This window comes from Oncorhynchus gorbuscha, linkage group LG09 (assembly GCF_021184085.1).
Source record: "Oncorhynchus gorbuscha isolate QuinsamMale2020 ecotype Even-year linkage group LG09, OgorEven_v1.0, whole genome shotgun sequence".
Classification (NCBI taxonomy): Eukaryota; Metazoa; Chordata; class Actinopteri; order Salmoniformes; family Salmonidae; genus Oncorhynchus; species Oncorhynchus gorbuscha.
The window spans coordinates 12,052,712-12,072,404 of record NC_060181.1 but is presented as its reverse complement, the minus strand read 5'-3'; the positions used below and the strand labels follow the sequence as shown (position 1 = coordinate 12,072,404).

The 19,693-nt window shown below is 47.9% G+C and overlaps 1 pseudogene; it reads right to left on the bottom strand.

Moving 5' to 3' along the window:
- LOC124043083 overlaps positions 1–6,671 on the bottom strand; it is a 49,113-nt pseudogene extending 42,442 nt beyond the window's left edge.
- Positions 6,672–19,693: the final 13,022 nt, after the last annotated feature.

Sequence of the window (19,693 nt, the reverse complement as noted above, 5' to 3'; positions counted from 1 at the left end):
TAATTAATGAAGCTGCCAGTTGAGGTCTGTTTCTCAAACTAGACACTTCACATTCTCTCAAAAATAAATAAGTCATGTCTCCACTCTTGTTCCCGAGTCAAAATTTGCCTACATTTGGTGTATAAATTTACTTCAAGAAATGCTTAATGCTGCATGAGTTAAGATTGAGGTTATGTGAGTGGTTATAGACTTACAGTAAGTGTCCAGATTCCAGTTTCCATTTACCTCATCTAAACAGTAGGCTACAGTTCCCTTGATGTGCCATAGTCCTATTTGAAGGCCCTATCTTGTGACTTTCGAATTAGTATAGCGCCTCACAATCATCACACATAACATAGCCAGCACTGCTATCATCAAATCTTTCTCAAACATGACTTTACTCTCCCTTCTCTTTATTTTCAACGATTTTCTATTACATTTACATTTAAGTCATTTAGCAGACGCTCTTATCCAGAGCGACTTACAAATTGGTGCATTCACCTTATGACATCCACATAATAGCCAAGAGTAGGCGACAGCTCATTGCTCACTCTGGCACACTGAGTTCTGCCTTCAGGGTATGATTTCATCCATCTCAAGGCATCGGGGGAAAAGTTGAACTTGGACAATTTTGTGATGAAAATCTTATGGTTTAAAAAAATAAAATAAAAATAAAAATAAAAAAATAATCTCACAATGGACTTGTCCTTTCAACTAAAGTCTATATTCTTCTTGTCTGACTTCTTAAAAATGTTATTGTCACGGACAAGCCCTGCATCTAGGCCAATCATTCTCTAAAGAAGAAAATCAAATGCATAGCCGCACAAACAGCAAGATTTCAAATTAAAACATTTTATTTGACCTCAACAAGCCAGCTAGCAACAAACATACTTCGAGTGAGGTCGATGTTTCCTTCAAACAAAGATCGGCAAACAGAATGTAAAGAGGGCTGCCTGCCTTAAAAAGAAGCTTGGCCAATCACCTCCACCATTGTGGCTTTTAGTTTCTGAGAAGCAGAATAGGTGCTCAAGCACATCCTTTCCCACTCCCTTAGTCACCTCCCCACAGTGATTCACATAATGTGAACAATCAGTGAACTTTGTAATCTATTAGAAGGCCTGTATGACTGTACAGAAATGGTTAACTTTTCCCCCTTGGACATACTGTTAACTTTTAATAATATTAACAACTCAATAAGCTTGAAAAGTACTGGTGACTGACAAACTAAAATAAACTGTTTCTTAAATAGGGCATTGGGCCACCACGAGCCAGAACAGCTTTAATGCACTGTGGCATAGAATCTATAAGTGTCTGGATATATAGAGTTGGGCTGTTTGCAGATTTTCATAACATCATACCTTTTCTGTACCATACCAGGGTATACAGTATTACCAGAAGTGCACACAGTGGCTCTACTTAAAAATTAAAAACAATTTATGCAACCAGCAAATTGGATTGTATATCTCTGCTGTAACCAAGAAGCGTGATCTAAATCAAGCTCTGCTGTAACCAAGAAGCGTGATCTAAATCAGGCTCTGCTGTAACCAAGAAGTGTGATCTAAATCAGGCTCTGCTGTAACCAAGAAGTGTGATCTAAATCAGGCTCTGCTGTAACCAAGAAGTGTGATCTAAATCAGGCTCTGCTGTAACCAAGAAGCGTGATCTAAATCAGGCTCTGCTGTAACCAAGAAGTGTGATCTAAATCAAGCTCTGCTGTAACCAAGAAGTGTGATCTAAATCAAGCTCTGCTGTAACCAAGAAGTGTGATCTAAATTAAACTCTGACATTCTCATTTTAACCACAGGGGATGAACTTTTAAACTTGTTCTACCTGTTCCCAAAAGCCTTTGGTGATTGATATGTAGGCTATTTGTTCCGGATACAGTTCAACCCTAAAGTTTAGGCTTACACAGCGGTTGAACAAGTACCCAATTGTCATACTTGAGTAAAAGTGAAGATACCTTATTAGAAAATTACTCAAGTAAAAGTAATCCGGTAAAATACTACTTGAGTAAAAGTCTAAAAGTATTTGGTTTTAAATATAAACGTAAGCATCAAAACATAAATGTAATTGCTAAAAATGTACTTAACTATCAGAAGTAAATGTACAAGTATACATCATTTGAAATTCCTTATATTAAGCCAAGCAGATGGCCACATTTTCTAGTTTTATTGCATTGATGGAAAGGCAGGGGCACATTCCAACACTCAGACATCATTTACTAAGGAAGCATTTGTTTAGTGAGTCCTCCAGATCAGAGGCAGTAGGGACGACCAGGGATGTTCTCTGTTTAGTGAGTCCTCCAGATCAGAGGCAGTAGGGACGACAAGGGATGTTCTTTGTTTAGTGAGTCCTCCAGATCAGAAAGTAACGACCAGGGAAATTCTCTGTTTAGTGAGTCCTCCAGATCAGAGGCAGTAGGGACGACCAGGATGTTCTCTTTCAGTGAGTCCACCAGATCAGAGGCAGTCACCAGGGATATCCTCTGTTTAGTGAGTCCTCCAGATCAGAGGCAGTAGGGATGAAGGGATGTTCTCTGTTTAGTGAGTCCGACAGATCAGAAGTAGGTACACCAGGGATGTCCTCTGTTTAGTGAGTTCCAGATCAGAGGCAGTAGGGATGACCAGGGATGTTCTCTGTTTAGTGAGTCCTCCAGATCAGAGGCAGTAGGGACGACCAGGGATATCCTCTGTTTAGCATTGCCAGATCACTAGGGATGACAGGGATGTTCTCTGTTTAGTGAGTCCTCCAGATCAGAGGCAGTAGGGATGACCAGGGATGTTCTCTGTTTAGTGAGTCCTCCAGATCAGAGGCAGTAGGGATGACCAGGGATGTTCTCTGTTTAGTGAGTCCTCCAGATCAGAGGCAGTAGGGACGACCAGGGATGTCCTCTGTTTAGTGAGTCCTCCAGATCAGAGGCAGTAGGGATGACCAGGGATGTTCTCTGTTTAGTGAGTCCTCCAGATCAGAGGCAGTAGGGACGACCAGGGATATCCTCTGTTTAGCGAGTCTGCCAGATCAGAGGCAGTAGGGATGACCAGGGATGTTCTCTGTTTAGTGAGTCCTCCAGATCAGAGGCAGTAGGGATGACCAGGGATGTTCTCTGTTTAGTGAGTCCGATTAGTACATTTTTCTGTCCTGCTAAGCATTCATAATGTAACGAGTACTTTTGGGTGTCAGGGAAATGTGTGGAGTAAAAAGTATATTATTTTCTTTCGGAATGTAGTGAAGTAAAAGTAAATGTTGTCAAAAATATAAATAGTAAAGTACAGATACCCCCAAAAAACGACTTAAGACTTGAAAGTATTTTTTACTTTGGTACTTTACAGCACTGGGCTTACACACTAATGCCAGATCGCCTAAAATAATTAAAGAAGAAGCTAAATGGAGCAAAAATGATACATTGATGGATTTAAGGTATTGTTATCTCTTTATTCAAACCGCGCGCCACCCACCCGCCCTTTATCCACACAACATGTAATTACCCTAAACCTGCCCGCGCGCAGATATAACCACATGGACTGCGGGTAACGAAGCGGTGACTACACAATAACCCTCTGTTTCTAAACGATGATGTCACCGCCGTCACTGCAGCATGACTCTGTTCCAGGTGTCTGTTTGCAACAGGGAGAAAGAGAGAGGTCTGATTGTCCAATAATACCGCTTTCTATACCGCAGGGAGAGGAGGCACTGTTTACGCCATCTCATGGTCATAGACACGTACATTTATTCAGTTGTGTTTTAAATGTGGAGTGTTACAAACACAGACTACACCCAGGCTAAGCACATTCCAATGGAGAAACAAACCAACACAAAAACAACACAGTGATTATGTCACTAGGCCTGCTAAAACCGTGTGTGTGTGTGACTCTCACTCCGAGAGAGGAGTTAGGAAACAATGTCTTTTTAAAATTCTTTCTGTCTTTTCCTGTCTACCTCCCACCATTTCCTCCATATTTAGCTCCCTCTCTCACACTGCCTCTCAACTCTGCTCTCTGTCCCTCAGAGAGACCAGTCTGTAGTCATTAGTTAGAGATGACCACTGTATAAACAGCTCAGCAGCCTGTGGGTCAACACAGACTGCTGGTCAGGTTAAAAAGGGCTTTTAAAGTGGATTGATATCAACCTGTCTGTCTGTCTGTCTGTCTGTCTGTCTGTCTGTCTGTCTGTCTGTCTGTCTGTCTGTCTGTCTGTCTGTCTGTCTGTCTGTCTGTCTGTCTGTCTGTCTGTCTGTCTGTCTGTCTGTCTGTCTGTCTGTTTGTTTGATGTCCCGCAGGAATATCAGGGATTTTTCTTCCCAGATACCCCCCATCCCACAAACAGCCCAAAGACAGAGTGATTACCTTCCACTTTAGTTTCCTGGGAGAATCTACTGATGCTGGGAAACTTAAGGTAAACGTGATCTAACATTAAGTTATTAGTTCTGAAGTCTAATCAACATCAGGCAATGTTGAGGAATTATTCACTTTTATTCAAATATGTTTTATAATGGTTACGTTTATATAAGGATACGGTTGGATATGGGATTATTCAGGTACCATAAATGTTCACAGTGATTCAGATAGAAATAAGACGTTGTAGAACATAATATAATGTTTGGGCAGTGTATTAATTGGATGTCATAAGGTGAATGCACCAATTTGTAAGTCGCTCTGGATAAGAGCGTCTGCTAAATGACTTAAATGTAAATGTAAATGTAATCTACTGAATAAACACGGCTTATTTACCAGTATAACCAGCATGAGCTGCAGAGTATGAGACAGCAGCACACTCTTGTGGTCAGAGTTGGTATAGCAGACAAGCCCGCTAGTGCCGTACTGTAGTTACTGGATATGATTAGAGGACAGATGGCGAGGAAAGAGGGAGACAACACACGGTTTGGGCAAAGACAGTACAGTACACAGGTGTAGAAACTTTGTGGTTCGAGTTTTGCGGCATATGTACTTTCTACTGTGCTACATAGACTACAGAAAGTTATTTCACTGAGTTGTGGAGAATGACGAGAGAGAGTGTGTGGTGTCTAATGTGTTGGCGAGGATGGTGCCTGACATTGCAGATGTCATTCAGATACTTGGAGAAAGTGTGTGTGTGTGTGTGTGTGTGTGTGTGTGTGTGTGTGTGTGTGTGTGTGTGTGTGTGTGTGTGTGTGTGTGTGTGTGTGTGTGTGTGTGTGTGTGTGTGTGTGTGTGTGTGTGTGTGTGTGTGTGTGTGTGTGTGTGTGTGTGTGTGTGTGTGTTTAGGGGTGAGCATCTGAAGGCATATTCAGTTATGAATACTTGCCTGAGACCTGAAGCCCTGCGTGAACTTTAACTGGCATTTCAGGCTTTAGCTCAGCGGGTGAACATAGTCTTTTGACAGCCCAGTTGGTCTCAGAGGAGTAACCTAATCTTAGGCCTAATGATTTGTGTCCATCACTCTCTTTACTAGTTCCTTTACTAGGTCCTCTCCCAGATCCTCTCCCAGGTGCTATCCCATGTCCTTTCCCAGGTCCTCTTCCAGTGCCTCTCCCAGTTCCTCTCCCAGTTCCTCTCCCAGGTCCTATCCCATGTCCTTTCCCAGGTCCTCTTCCAGTGCCTCTCCCAGTTCCTCTCCCAGTTCCTCTCCCAGGTCCTATCCCATGTCCTTTCCCAGGTCCTCTTCCAGTGCCTCTCCCAGTTCCTCTCCCAGTTCCTCTCCCAGGTCATATCCCATGTCCTTTCCCAGGTCCTCTCCCAGTGCCTCTCCCAGTTCCTCTCCCAGGTCCTATCCCATGTCCTTTCCCAGGTCCTCTTCCAGTGCCTCTCCCAGTTCCTCTCCTAGTTCCTTTACTAGGTCCTCTCCCAGTCCCTCTCCCAGGTCCTCTTCCAGTTCTTCTCCCAGTTCTTCTCCCAGGTCCTCTCCCAGGTCCCCTCCCAGTTCCTCTCCTAGTTCCTCTTCCAGTTCTTCTCCCAGTTCTTCTCCCAGGTCCTCTCCCAGTTCCTCTCCCAGGTCCTCTCCCAGTACCTCTTCCAGTCCTCTCCCTGTTCCTCTCCCAGTTCCTCTCCTAGTTCCTTTACTAGTTCCTCTCCCAATTCCTCTCCCAGTTCCTCTCCTAGTTCCTTTACTAGCCCCTCTCCCAGTTCCTCTCCTAGTTCCTTTACTAGTTCCTCTCGCAGTTCCTCTCCCAGTTCCTCTACTAGTTCCTTTACTAGTGCCTCTCCCAGTTCCTCTCCCAGTTCCTCTACTAGTTCCTTTACTAGTTCCTCTCCCAGGTCCTCTTCCAGGTCCTCTCCCAGTTCCTCTTCCAGGTCCTCTCCCAGTTCCTCTCCCAGTACCTCTCCCAGTTCCTCTCTCAGTCCCTCTCCCTCTCCCAGTCCCTCTCCCAGTTCCTCTCCCAGTCCCTCTCCCAGTCCCTCTCCCAGTTTCTCTTCCAGTTCCTCTTCCAGGTCCTCTCCCAGTTCCTCTCATAGTTCCTTTATTAGTCCCTCTCCCAGTTCCCCTCTCAGTCCCTCTCCCAGTTCCTCTCACAGTTCCTCTCCCAGTTCCTCTCACAGTCCCTCTCCCAGTTCCTTCCTCAGTCCATCTCCCAGTACCTCTCCCAGTTCCTTTACTAGTCCCTCTTCCAGGTTCTCTCCCAGTACCTCTCCCAGTTTCTCTTCCAGTTCCTCTTCCAGGTCCTCTCCCAGTTCCTCTCCCAGTTCCTCTCCTAGTTCCTTTACTAGTCCCTCTCCCATTTCCTCTCTCAGTCCCTCTCCCAGTTCCTCTCTCAGTCCCTCTCCCTCTCCCAGTCCCTCTCCCAGTTCCTCTCCCAGTCCCTCTCCCAGTTCCTCTCCCAGTTCCTCTCCCAGTCCCTCTCCCAGTTCCTTCCTCAGTCCATCTCCCAGTTCCTCTCCCAGTCCCTCTCCCAGTTCCTCTCCCAGTCCCTCTCCTAGTTCCTCTCCCAGTTCCTCTCCCAGTTCCTCTCTCAGTTCCTCTCTCAGTCCCTCTCCCAGTCCCTCTCCCAGCTCCTCTCTCAGTTCCTCTCCCAGTTTCTCTCTCAGACCAATCTCCCAGTTCCTCTGTACTAGTCAGGCAAAACGATGGTTGTGTTGTTTCCATGACTTTAATAATTAACCACACACTCATACATAAACCATGCATAAACCATGTCTCCCTCTACTGTAACTGACCTCTAACTGTGGTCCTGCCTCCCTCTACTGTCTCCCTCTACTGTCTCCCTCTACTGTCTCCCTGTAACTGACTAAATGTGTAAATAACTGACCTCTAACTGTGGTCCTGTCTCCCCCTACTGTCTCCCTCTACTGTCTCCCCCTGTAACTGACCTCTAACTGTGGTCTCCCTCTACTGTCTCCCTCTACTGTAAATTACCTCTAACTGTGGTCCTGCCTCCCTCTACTGTCTCCCTCTACTGTAACTGACCTCTAACTAGGGTCCTGTCTCCCTCTACTGTCTCCCTCTACTGTAACTGACCTCTAACTGTGGTCCTGTCTCCCTCTACTGTCTCCCTCTACTGTCTCCCTCTACTGTCTCCCTCTACTGTAACTGACCTCTAACTGTGGTCCTGTCTCCCTCTACTGTCTCCCTCTACTGTAACTGACTTCTAAATGTGGTCCTATCTCCCTCTACTGTCTCCCTCTAGTGTAACTGACCTCTAACTGTGGTCCTGTCTCCCTCTACTGTCTCCCTCTACTGTCTCCCTCTACTGTAACTGACCTCTAACTGTGGTCCTGTCTCCCTCTACTGTCTCCCTTTACTGTCTCCCTCTACTGTAACTGACCTCTAAATGTGGTCCTGTCTCCCTCTACTGTCTCCCTCTACTGTATCCCTCTACTGTCTCCCTCTACTGTAACTGACCTCTAACTGTGGTCCTGTCTCCCTCTACTGTCTCCCTCTACTGTAACTGTCCTCTAACTGTGGTCCTGTCTCCCTCTACTGTCTCCCTCTACTGTCTCCCTCTACTGTAACTGACCTCTAACTGTGGTCCTGTCTCCCTCTACTGTCTCCCTCTACTGTCTCCCTCTAGTGTAACTGACCTCTAACTGTGGTCCTGTCTCCCTCTACTGTCTCCCTCTACTGTCTCCCTCTACTGTAACTGACCTCTAACTGGGGTCCTGTCTCCCTCTACTGTCTCCCTTTACTGTCTCCCTCTACTGTAACTGACCTCTAAATGTGGTCCTGTCTCCCTCTACTGTCTCCCTCTACTGTATCCCTCTACTGTCTCCCTCTACTGTAACTGACCTCTAACTGTGGTCCTGTCTCCCTCTACTGTCTCCCTCTACTGTCTCCCTCTACTGTAACTGACCTCTAACTGTGGTCCTGTCTCCCTCTACTGTCTCCCTTTACTGTCTCCCTCTACTGTAACTGACCTCTAACTGTGGTCCTGTCTCCCTCTACTGTCTCCCTCTACTGTCTCCCTCTACTGTAACTGACCTCTAACTGTGGTCCTGTCTCCCTCTACTGTCTCCCTCTACTGTCTCCCTCTACTGTAACTGACCTCTAACTGTGGTCCTGTCTCCCCCTACTGTCTCCCTCTACTGTCTCCCTCTACTGTAACTGACCTCTAACTGTGGTCCTGTCTCCCTCTACTGTCTCCCTCTACTGTCTCCCTCTACTGTAACTGACCTCTAACTGTGGTCCTGTCTCCCTCTACTGTCTCCCTCTACTGTATCCCTCTACTGTCTCCCTCTACTGTAACTGACCTCTAACTGTGGTCCTGTCTCCCTCTACTGTCTCCCTCTACTGTATAACTGACCTCTACTGTAACTGACCTCTAACTGTGGTCCTGTCTCCCTCTACTGTCTCCCTCTACTGTAACTGACCTCTAACTGTGGTACTGTCCCCCTCTCAGTAACATTAGCCATATTGATATGATGGTAGGTGTTTCAATTGGGAAAAAGTTGACACACGCACGCACACACAGTGTTCGGTTCTGGAATTATTCTCTCTGAAGATTGAAGCTGTTCATGATCAATCATCAGCTTCTCTCGAACAAGACTCATTGATCTACTCTGGCGGACACACACAGTGCACAGAGTAGTTGTACCATTTTAAATGGGAGAAAAAAACTAGTTTGGAATACTGCAGCTGTCGACTGCACTGTGTCGAATCCTGGTTCCAATCCAGTGCTGCACTGTGTCGAATCCTGGTTCCAATCCAGTTCTGCACTGTGTCGAATCCTGGTTCCAATCCAGTGCTGCACTGTGCCGAATCCTGGTTCCAATCCAGTGCTACACTGTGTCGAATCCTGGTTCCAATCCAGTGCTGCACTGTGTCGAATCCTGGTTCCAATCCAGTGCTGCACTGTGTCGAATCCTGGTTCCAATCCAGTGCTGCACTGTGCCGAATCCTGGTTCCTGAATCAGCAGTGCTGCACTGTGGTAACTCAGCATGGCAACTCAGCATGGTTCAATGGTCTCAGCATGGCAACTTTAGCTCAGCATGGTAATTCAGCATGGCAACTCAGCATGGTAATTCAGCATGGTAGCTCAGCATGGCAACTCAGCATGGTAGCTCAGCATGGTAGCTCAGCATGGTAACTCAGCATGGTAATTCAGCATGGTAACTCAGCATGGTAACTCAGCATGGGAATTTAGCATGGTAACTCAGCATGGTAACTCAGCATGGTAACTCAGCATGGTAATTCAGCATGGTAATTCAGCATGGTAACTCAGCATGGTAACTCAGCATGGTAATTCAGCATGGTAACTCAGCATGGTAATTCAGCATGGTAACTCAGCATGGTAACTCAGCATGGTAATTCAGCATGGTAATTCAGCATGGTAACTCAACATTGTAACTCAGCATGGTAGCTCAGCATGGTAACTCAGCATGGTAACTCAGCATGGTAACTCAGCATGGTAACTCAGCATGGTAATTCAGCATGGTAACTCAGCATGGTAACTCAGCATGGTAACTCAGCATGGTAATTCAGCATGGTAACTCAGCATGGTAACTCAGCATGGTAACTCAGCATGGTAATTCAGCATGGTAACTCAGCATGGTAGCTCAGCAAGGTTCTGGACTTTAGTAAAGAATAAAGTTGGATGAGAAAACAGGAAAGAATGTAGAGACAAGAAAATATATTTTTAAAGAGTGGTAGAAAATATGATAATGTATGAAGGTAATGTATGAAGGTAATGTATGAAGGTGAAGGTTCCTTCCTATAGTTGGTAGATTAGAATAACAGAAGATAATAATAATATTTATATATAATAATAATATTTAGAAAGACACAACCTGACAACCATCATCCCCTCACTGGTCTATACACAACCTGACAACCATCATCCCCTCACTGGTCTATACACAACCTGACAACCATCATCCCCTCACTGGTCTTTACACAACCTGACAACCATCATCCCCTCACTGGTCTAGACACAACCTGACAACCATCATCCCCTCACTGGTCTATACACAACCTGACAACCATCATCCCCTCACTGGTCTAGACACAACCTGACAACCATCATCCCCTCACTGGTCTAGACACAACCTGACAACCATCGTCCCCTCACTGGTCTTTACACAACTAGGTCTCACAGTCTCACGTCAGAATTAGACGTTCGTCCATGTTTCTCAAATTTCTAATTTCAAAGTGTTTAAAGGTTAAGTTGAGGCATTTACATCCACATTTTTAAGGTTAGGGTTAAGTTTAGGAATTAACTCCAAAATGTAAGGTTAGGCATTATCTGGTTAAGGTTGGGATTAAAGGTTAGGCATTATCTGGTTAAGGTTGGGATTAAAGTTTAGGCATTAACTCTGACATCTTAAGGTTAGGTATTCAAGATTAAAGTTTAGGAGAGGCTTAAAACCAAAATCTCAAAAACTACTTTCTATCGATGGATTTGAACATGTAAACTTTTGGCCCTTCTGCCCCAGAGGCAGTTGCTTTTGCCCATCCACCATCCCAGTCCACTACACCCTAGCAAAACTGAAACCTACTTGAAGATAACAGCGCTCACTGTTGCCCCTAGTGGTCCAGTTTCTATGTCATCTCCCGAAGTATTCAGACATGGACAAACGTCTAATCCTGATTTGTAGCACGTGTGACCTGACTGCTGTCAAACAACGACTGCAGGGTTTTCTATAAGACACAGCAACAGTGTTAACTAGGTGCTAAACAGATGAACATAACAGTGTTAACTAGATGCTATAAACAGGTGAACATAACAGTGTTAACTAGGTGCTATAAACAGATGAACATAACAGTGTTAACTAGGTGCTAAACAGATGAACATAACAGTGTTAACTAGGTGCTATAAACAGATGAACATAACAGTGTTAACTAGGTGCTAAACAGATGAACATAACAGTGTTAACTAGGTGCTATAAACAGATGAACATAACAGTGTTAACTAGGTGCTAAACAGATGAACATAACAGTGTTAACTAGGTGCTATAAACAGATGAACATAACAGTGTTAACTAGGTGCTAAACAGATGAACATAACAGTGTTAACTAGATGCTAAACAGATGAACATAACAGTGTTAACTAGATGCTAAACAGATGAACATAACAGTGTTAACTAGATGCTAAACAGATGAACATAACAGTGTTAACTAGGTGCTATAAACAGATGAACATAACAACAGTGTCAGTGTTTCTCTAACGGCAACGTAATCAATGTAAACAGCAGTTAACGACATAATCTGTGATGGAGCCGGAGAGGATGGCTGCCATTCTTATTGGCTCTTAACCAACCGTGCTATTTTGCAAGAGTGGCTAATCTGCCTTTGCCATCTGTACTGTTAGCCAACGTTCAATCGCTGGAAAATAAATGTACGGTGTTTCCTCCGACACATTGGTGCGGCTGGCTTCTGGGTTGGATAGGCATTGTGTCAAGAAGCAGTGCGGCTTGGTCAGGTTGTGTTTCGGAGGACGCATGGCTCTCGACCTTTGCCTCTCCCGAGTCCATGCAGGAGTTGCAGCGATGAGACAAGATTGTAACTACCAATTGGATACCATGAAAGGGGGTGAAAAAATACCCCCAAAAATACCAAAATCATATATTGGCCTTTCTCTTGCATTTCAAAGATGAACAAAAAATTATAATTTAAAAACAAAAGCAATCTCTATTGCACTCCCACACTTCCCTTTCCACACCTGGACAAAAGAAACACCTTCATTTAACCAGGCAAGTCAGGTAAGAACACACTCTTATTTTCAATGACGGCCTGGGAACAGTGGGTTAACTGCCTGTTCAGGGGCAGAACGACAGATTTGTACCTTGTCAGCTCAGGGGTTTGAACTCACAACCTTCCGGTTTCTAGTCTAACACTCTAACCACTAGGCTACACTGCCACCCCGATATTCATTGACTAGAGCTCAGCATTCAACACCATAGTGCCCTCAAAGCTCATCACTAAACTAAGGACCCTGGAACTAAACACCTCACTCTGCAACTGGATCCTGGACTTCCTGACGGGCCACCCCCAGGTGGTAAGGGTAGGTAACAATACATCCGGCACGCTGATCCTCAACATGGGGGCCTCTCAGGGGTGCGTGCTCAGTCCCCTCCTGTACTCCCTGTTCACTCATGACTGCATGGCCAGGCACGACTTCAACACCATCATTAAGTTTGCCAATGACACAACAGTGGTAGGCCTGATCACCAACAACGATGAGACAGTCTATGCAAGGACAACAACCTCTCCCTCAACGTGATCAAGACAAAGGACATGATTGTGGACTACAGGAAAAGTAGGATCGAGCACACTAGGATCGAGCACCCCCATTCTCATCGATGGGGCTGTAGTGGAGCAGGTTGAGAGCTTCAAGTTCCTTGGCATTCACATCACCAACAAACTAACATGGTCCAAGCACACCAAGACAGTCGTGAAGAGGGCACGACAAAACCTATTCCCCATCGGGAGACTGAAAAGATTCGGAATGGGTCCTCAGATCCTTAAAAGATTTGGAATGGGTCCTCAGATCCTTAAAAGATTTGGAATGGGTCCTCAGATCCTTAAAAGATTTGGAATGGGTCCTCAGATCCTTAAAAGATTTGGAATGGGTCCTCAGATCCTTAAAAGATTTGGAATGGGTCCTCAGATCCTAAAAGATTTGGAATGGGTCCTCAGATCCTTAAAAGATTTGGAATGGGTCCTCAGATCCTTAAAAGATTTGGAATGGGTCCTCAGATCCTTAAAATATTTTACAGCTGCACCATCGAGAGCATCCTGATGGGTTGCATCACTGCCTGGTATGGCAACTGCTCAGCCTTCGACGGCAAGACACTACAGAGGGTAGTGCTTACGGCCCAGTACATCACCGTGGCCAAGCTTCCTGCTATCCAGCACCTCTATACCAGGCGGTGTCAGAGGAAGGCCCTAGAAATTGTCAAAGACTCCAGCCACCCTAGTCATAGACTGTTCTCTCTGCTACCGCACGGCAAGTGGTACCGGAGCGCCAAGTCTAGGTCCAAGAGTGTCAGGATTTGGCCAGGGTTGTTCCGGTTTTTGGTCACTAGATGCCCCCATTGTGCTTTTTGACCTTTTATTTTCCCTTGATCCCCATTAATATTTGCACCTGTGCCTCGTTTCCACTGATTGTATTTAAACCCTTAGTTTTCCTCAGTTCTTTGCTCTGTGTTTGTATGTTAGCACCCAGCCCTAGTATTCTGTGAGCTCTTGTTGATCCCGGTGGACTCTCTTGTGGAATTCTGTTTTTTGTTCTTGTTTATTTATTTTTGAGTATCTTTTGAGGCTTTTTATGCTTTACCTTCCACCTTGTGGATTTACCTTTTTGTCTTGGAGGATTACCTTTGTTCTTGTGGAATTCCTTTTGAGGTTGTGGAGTTACATGTTTTCCTGAAGGACTTCACTTTTTACTTCATTAAATACACCGTCTCAAGTACTGCTGTGTCTGCCTCATCTTCTGGGTTCTGTCGACTATTCATGGCTCAGTTGGTTAAGTGACTGTTTCCCACTCCGGGGACCCGGGTTCGTAACCGGGTCCTGACAAAGAGGCTTCTAAACAGCTTCTACCCCCAAACCATAAGACTCCTGAACATGTAATCAAATTGCTACCCGGACTATTTGCATTGCCCCCGCCCGGTACCCCCTGCTCTTTCATTATTTGTTTATTTTATCTCTTACCTTTTTAGGTATTTTCTTAAAACTGCATTGTTGGTTAAGGGCTTGTAAGTAAGCATTTCACTGTTGTGGCCCGTTGTATTTGGCGCATGTGACAAATATAATAATAATAATAAAAAATAATACAAATAATAATAGGATAATTTCCTATCCTGTGACGCCATATTTACATTTTCTACATTTCAACGGTTATCAATTGCATTGTTAATAGACATTGGATCAGACAACAGACAAACAGATAGCCAGACAGCCAACCAGATGGACAGAAAGACAGACAGCCAGACAGGTAGACAGGCAGCCAGATAGACAGGCAGCCAGATAGACAGGCAGCCAGATAGACTGGCAGCCAGATAGACAGGCAGCCAGATAGCCAGACAGCCAACCAGATGGACAGAAAGACAGACAGCCAGATAGACAGGCAGCCAGATAGATAGGCAGCCAGATAGACAGGCAGCCAGATAGACAGGCAGACAAACAGACAGGTAGACAGACAGACAGACAGACAGACAGACAGACAGACAGACAGACAGAAAGACAGACAGACAGACAGACAGGCAGCCAGACAGACAGGTAGACAGACAGGCAGGCAGCCAGACAGACAGGCAGCCAGATAGACAGGCAGCCAGACAGACAGGCAGCCAGATAGACAGACAGCCAGATAGACAGACAGCAAGACAGGTAGACAGACAGCCAGATAGACAGACAGCCAGAAAGACAGACATCCAGACAGGTAGACAGGTAGACAGGCAGCCAGATAGACAGGCAGACAAACAGACAGGTAGACAGACAGACAGGCAGCCAGACAGACAGGTAGACAGACTGACAGGCAGCCAGACAGACAGGCAGCGAGACAGACAGGCAGCCAGACAGACAGGCAGCCAGGTAGACAGGCAGCCAGGTAGACAGGCAGCCAGACAGACAGGCAGCCAGATAGACAGGCAGCCAGATAGACAGAAAGCCAGACAGGTAGACAGACAGACAGACAGGCAGCCAGATAGACAGGCAGCCAGATAGACAGACAGCCAGACAGGTAGACAGACAGACAGGCAGCCAGATAGACAGGCAGCCAGATAGACAGACAGCCAGACAGGTAGACAGACAGACAGGCAGACAGATAGACAGGCAGACAGACAGACAGGCAGCCAGACAGACAGGTAGACAGACTGACAGGCAGCCAGACAGACAGGCAGACAGACAGACAGGCAGCCAGACAGACAGGCAGCCAGGTAGACAGGCAGCCAGGTAGACAGGCAGCCAGACAGACAGGCAACCAGATAGACAGACAGCCAGACAGGTAGACAGACAGACAGACAGGCAGCCAGATAGACAGGCAGCCAGATAGACAGACAGCCAGCCAGACAGGTAGACAGACAGACAGGCAGCCAGATAGACAGGCAGCCAGATAGACAGGCAGACAAACAGACAGGTAGACAGACAGACAGGCAGCCAGACAGACAGGTAGACAGACAGACAGGCAGCCAGATAGACAGGCAGCCAGACAGACAGGCAGCCAGGTAGACAGACAGCCAGATAGACAGGCAGCCAGGTAGACAGACAGCCAGATAGACAGGCAGCCAGGTAGACAGACAGCCAGATAGACAGGCAGCCAGGTAGACAGACAGCCAGATAGACAGGCAGCCAGATAGACAGACAGCCAGACAGGTAGACAGACAGACAGACAGGCAGCCAGATAGACAGGCAGCCAGATAGACAGACAGCCAGACAGGTAGACAGACAGACAGGCAGCCAGATAGACAGGCAGCCAGATAGACAGACAGCCAGACAGGTAGACAGACAGACAGGCAGACAGATAGACAGGCAGACAGACAGACAGGCAGCCAGACAGACAGGTAGACAGACTGACAGGCAGCCAGACAGAGAGGCAGCCAGACAGACAGGCAGCCAGACAGACAGGCAGCCAGGTAGACAGGCAGCCAGGTAGACAGGCAGCCAGACAGACAGGCAGCCAGATAGACAGACAGCCAGACAGGTAGACAGACAGACAGACAGGCAGCCAGATAGACAGGCAGCCAGATAGACAGACAGCCAGCCAGACAGGTAGACAGACAGACAGGCAGCCAGATAGACAGGCAGCCAGATAGACAGGCAGACAAACAGACAGGTAGACAGACAGACAGGCAGCCAGACAGACAGGTAGACAGACAGACAGGCAGCCAGATAGACAGGCAGCCAGACAGACAGGCAGCCAGGTAGACAGACAGCCAGATAGACAGGCAGCCAGGTAGACAGACAGCCAGATAGACAGGCAGCCAGGTAGACAGACAGCCAGATAGACAGGCAGCCAGGTAGACAGACAGCCAGGTAGACAGACAGCCAGATAGACAGGCAGCCAGGTAGACAGACAGCCAGGTAGACAGACAGCCAGATAGACAGGCAGCCAGATAGACAGGCCGCCAGGTAGACAGACAGCCAGATAGACAGACAGCCAGATAGACAGACATCCAGATAGACAGACAGCCAGATAGACAGGCAGCCAGATAGACAGACAGCCAGGTAGACAGACAGCCAGATAGACAGGCAGCCAGGTAGACAGGCAGCCAGATAGACAGGCAGCCAGATAGACAGACAGCCAGATAGACAGACAGCCAGATAGACAGGCAGCCAGACAGACAGCCAGATAGACAGGCAGCCAGGCAGCCAGATAGACAGGCAGCCAGATAGACAGGCAGCCAGGTAGACAGACAGGCAGCCAGGTAGACAGGCAGCCAGATAGACAGGCAGCCAGGTAGACAGACAGCCAGATAGACAGGCAGCCAGGTAGACAGACAGCCAGATAGACAGACAGCCAGGTAGACAGGCAGCCAGATAGACAGACAGCCAGGTAGACAGGCAGCCAGATAGACAGGCAGCCAGACAGACAGGTAGACAGACAGCCAGGTAGACAGGCAGCCAGATAGACAGGCAGCCAGACAGACAGGCAGCCAGACAGCCAGATAGACAGACAGCCAGGTAGACAGGCAGACAGACAGACAGGCAGCCAGACAGACAGGTAGACAGACTGACAGGCAGCCAGACAGACAGGCAGCCAGACAGACAGGCAGCCAGACAGACAGGCAGCCAGGTAGACAGGCAGCCAGGTAGACAGGCAGCCAGACAGACAGGCAGCCAGATAGACAGACAGCCAGACAGGTAGACAGACAGACAGACAGGCAGCCAGATAGACAGGCAGCCAGATAGACAGACAGCCAGCCAGACAGGTAGACAGACAGACAGGCAGCCAGATAGACAGGCAGCCAGATAGACAGGCAGACAAACAGACAGGTAGACAGACAGAGAGGCAGCCAGACAGACAGGTAGACAGACAGACAGGCAGCCAGATAGACAGGCAGCCAGACAGACACGCAGCCAGGTAGACAGACAGCCAGATAGACAGGCAGCCAGGTAGACAGACAGCCAGATAGACAGGCAGCCAGGTAGACAGACAGCCAGATAGACAGGCAGCCAGGTAGACAGACAGCCAGGTAGACAGACAGCCAGATAGACAGGCAGCCAGGTAGACAGACAGCCAGGTAGACAGCCAGCCAGATAGACAGGCAGCCAGATAGACAGGCCGCCAGGTAGACAGACAGCCAGATAGACAGACAGCCAGATAGACAGACAGCCAGATAGACAGGCAGCCAGGTAGACAGACAGCCAGATAGACAGGCAGCCAGGTAGACAGGCAGCCAGATAGACAGACAGCCAGATAGACAGGCAGCCAGGTAGACAGGCAGCCAGATAGACAGGCAGCCAGGTAGACAGACAGCCAGATAGACAGGCAGCCAGGTAGACAGACAGCCAGATAGACAGACAGCCAGGTAGACAGGCAGCCAGATAGACAGACAGCCAGGTAGACAGGCAGCCAGATAGACAGACAGCCAGACAGGTAGACAGACAGCCAGGTAGACAGGCAGCCAGATAGACAGACAGCCAGACAGGTAGACAGACAGCCAGGTAGACAGGCAGCCAGATAGACAGACAGCCAGACAGGTAGACAGACAGCCAGGTAGACAGGCAGCCAGATAGACAGGCAGCCAGGTAGACAGACAGCCAGATAGACAGGCAGCCAGGTAGACAGACAGCCAGATAGACAGACAGCCAGGTAGACAGGCAGCCAGATAGACAGACAGCCAGGTAGACAGGCAGCCAGATAGACAGACAGCCAGACAGGTAGACAGACAGCCAGGTAGACAGGCAGCCAGATAGACAGGCAGCCAGATAGACAGACAGCCAGACAGGTAGACAGACAGCCAGGTAGACAGGCAGCCAGGTAGACAGGCAGCCAGATAGACAGACAGCCAGATAGACAGACAGCTAGACAGGTAGACAGACAGCCAGGTAGACAGGCAGCCAGATAGACAGGCCGCTCGACTGGAGGTATTTTTCTGTTTCTTCCTTCCGCTGACTCAGACACCCCGGTCCCCCCATTTACCACTAGCCCTGTCCTGCCACACCTCTCTATCCCTGGGTTCCTGTCTCTCTCTGTGTGTGTGTGTGTGTGTGTGTGTGTGTGTGTGTGTGTGTGTGTGTGTGTGTGTGTGTGTGTGTGTGTGTGTGTGTGTGTGTGTGTGTGTGTGTGTGTGTGTGTGTGTGTGTGTGTGTGTGTGTGTGTGTGTGTGTGTGTGTGTGTGTGTGTGTGGTAAGCTTTCGAATGATGAGCATGCATTGTGAAGACACATTTCCTCTTAGTGGGAGAGAGAGAGGAGAGAGACAGAGACAGAGAGAGAGAGAGAGAGAGAGAGAGAGACAGAGAGAGAGAGAGAGAGAGAGAGAAAGAGGGAGAGGGAGAGGGAGAGAGAGGGAAAAAGAGGCAGCCAGGTAGACAGACAGCCAGGTAGACAGACAGCCAGATAGACAGGCAGCCAGGTAGACAGACAGCCAGGTAGACAGACAGCCAGATAGACAGGCAGCCAGATAGACAGGCCGCCAGGTAGACAGACAGCCAGATAGACAGACAGCCAGATAGACAGACAGCCAGATAGACAGACAGCCAGATAGACAGGCAGCCAGATAGACAGGCAGCCAGGTAGACAGACAGCCAGATAGACAGGCAGCCAGGTAGACAGGCAGCCAGATAGACAGGCAGCCAGATAGACAGACAGCCAGATAGACAGACAGCCAGATAGACAGGCAGCCAGGTAGACAGACAGCCAGATAGACAGGCAGCCAGGTAGACAGGCAGCCAGATAGACAGGCAGCCAGATAGACAGGCAGCCAGGTAGACAGACAGCCAGATAGACAGACAGCCAGGTAGACAGGCAGCCAGATAGACAGACAGCCAGGTAGACAGGCAGCCAGATAGACAGGCAGCCAGACAGACAGGTAGACAGACAGCCAGGTAGACAGGCAGCCAGATAGACAGGCAGCCAGACAGACAGGCAGCCAGACAGCCAGATAGACAGACAGCCAGGTAGACAGGCAGACAGACAGACAGGCAGCCAGACAGACAGGTAGACAGACTGACAGGCAGCCAGACAGACAGGCAGCCATACAGACAGGCAGCCAGACAGACAGGCAGCCAGGTAGACAGGCAGCCAGGTAGACAGGCAGCCAGACAGACAGGCAGCCAGATAGACAGACAGCCAGACAGGTAGACAGACAGACAGACAGGCAGCCAGATAGACAGGCAGCCAGATAGACAGACAGCCAGCCAGACAG